We start from the raw sequence: 2,500 nt of genomic DNA on the forward strand, positions 1-2,500 counted from the left end.
ATATGTCATGGTCGAAAATTTTCTAAGTCCCAAAAAATCACTTATTCTCGAATATCTCGAAAACTACGTATCGGACAGGGGTCAACCAAGGTGTTTTAGAAAGGTCTTTACAAGCTCTATTTAATGAGCCATAGCGACTTTCAAGTGATTTTTTGACACTTTTTCGCATATCGGCATCCTTGGTTCCCATACTGGCCATAGGTCATAGGGCACCGAACGGCCAACTTCTGGTCCGGGGGTGAAATTTTTTTTCACGAGATTTTGATGAAAATGGCTTCGGAACGCGTTTCTAATAATGAAAAGTGAAACCAAACAGTATTTGCGAAGAAAAAATTGTCCTATGAAAAAATCACTTTTTCTTAGGGTACGGGTCAAAAATTTTCTAAGTCCCAAAAAATCACTTATTCTCGAATATCTCGAAAACTACGTATCGGACAGGGGTCAACCAAGGTGTTTTAGAAAGGTCTTTACAAGCTCTATTTAATGAGCCATAGCGACTTTCAAGTGATTTTTTGACACTTTTTCGCATATCGGCATCCTTGGTTCCCATACTGGCCATAGGCCATAGGGCACCGAACGGCCAACTTTTGGTCCGGGGGTGAAATTTTTTTTTCACGAGATTTTGATGAAAATGGCTTCGGAACGCGTTTCTAATAATGAAAAGTGAAACCAAACAGTATTTGCGAAGAAAAAATTGTCCTATGAAAAAATCACTTTTTCTTAGGGTACGGGTCAAAAATTTTCTAAGTCCCAAAAAATCACTTATTCTCGAATATCTCGAAAACTACGTATCGGACAGGGGTCAACCAAGGTGTTTTAGAAAGGTCTTTACAAGCTCTATTTAATGAGCCATAGCGACTTTCAAGTGATTTTTTGACACTTTTTCGCATATCGGCATCCTTGGTTCCCATACTGGCCATAGGCCATAGGGCACCGAACGGCCAACTTTTGGTCCGGGGGTGAAATTTTTTTTTCACGAGATTTTGATGAAAATGGCTTCGGAACGCGTTTCTAATAATGAAAAGTGAAACCAAACAGTATTTGCGAAGAAAAAATTGTCCTATGAAAAAATCACTTTTTCTTAGGGTACGGGTCAAAAATTTTCTAAGTCCCAAAAAATCACATTTTCTCGAATATCTCGAAAACTACTTATCGGACAGGGGTCAACCAAGGTGTTTTAGAAAGGTCTCAACAAGCTCTAAATAATGGGCCATAGCGACTTTTTAGTGATTTTTTGACAAATTTTGTCATATCGGCATCCCGAGTTCCCATACTGGCCATAGGCCATGGGGCCCCGAACGAAAAAATTTTGGTCCGAGGGTCAAAATTTTTTTTCTCATAAATTTGTTCAAAACGCCGTCGGAACGCGCCTTAGATCATGAAAAGTGAAAAGAAACAGTATTTTGCAAAAGTTGGGGTGGCCTATGACTTACATGGCCACGTCCTAGGTCCGAGTTCCCGAGGTCGTGTTCTTCAGTGGCGGAAAAAAATGGCCACTTGTGGGAGATGCAAAATGTTCATTTTGTATTATAGGGGACACACTATCGAAGCGAAAATTTCAGAAATGGCCTAAAACGTGAAGAAATGATGGGGTATGTACGAAAAGAAGGTTTTTATGGTCAAACGGTGAAAATTTTTTTTTTATGAAAAATTTTGGTCTCCCACCGTTCATGAATTTCTAGGACCAAAAATCGAAAAATTTGAAAACTTCACGATCGAAAGGGAAACGCATATGTGGTGTTCCTAGGTGTGTACGGTGTACGAAAAACGGGTTCACGATGAGATATCAGGCAAATAAGTGGACCTAAAGTGAGTTATACGGGTAAGACGAGGTGTCCAAAGACCGAAATAGGGGTACCAACTGAGAACGAAATGAAGGTCCCCGAAGTCGCCATACAAGTTATAGGAGGTGTCCAAAGTACGAAAAGAGTTCCATATTCGGCTGTTCCTACTATATGGTTCCCTGATTGCTGCTCCAAGGAGTAGTGAGGAAGTGTCCAAAGGTCTGTTGGGGGTATCGAGGTGATACCCTCGACGGACAATATGCACGAAAAGTGGTTCGATGATCTATCCTGTAGGTCGTACGGCAGCCATACCCGGCTGGAAGTACCGCGGTAATTCCGCAATAAAACGTTCGCCAGACGAACAAACAAATTGAATTAGCTCATCGTAGTGTACGGAAACGAAACGAAAATGTAAGGTGATTAGGGATCCGGGAGCAATCTCGCGATCCCATGGTTCGGTGTAAGAAATGATACGAAGTGTTCATAAGTCTCCTCTGGAGGCAGAACCATCGTAGCAAAGTTCGGGAACCCAAGGGTCACAAAAACTCGTAGGACGATATCCACGAATAATCGGGGACTTGTGGGGACTACCGTGCCCTGACAAGTCAACTACACCTTAACTGGTGATGGTCGTCCTACGGGGACCTGCGGGGAACAAAAGGGTCACAAAAACTCGTAGGACAATATCTCCGAATAATCGGGGACTTGTGGGGACC

This window comes from Anopheles stephensi, unplaced genomic scaffold (assembly GCF_013141755.1).
Source record: "Anopheles stephensi strain Indian unplaced genomic scaffold, UCI_ANSTEP_V1.0 ucontig239, whole genome shotgun sequence".
NCBI classification, from domain to species: domain Eukaryota; kingdom Metazoa; phylum Arthropoda; class Insecta; order Diptera; family Culicidae; genus Anopheles; species Anopheles stephensi.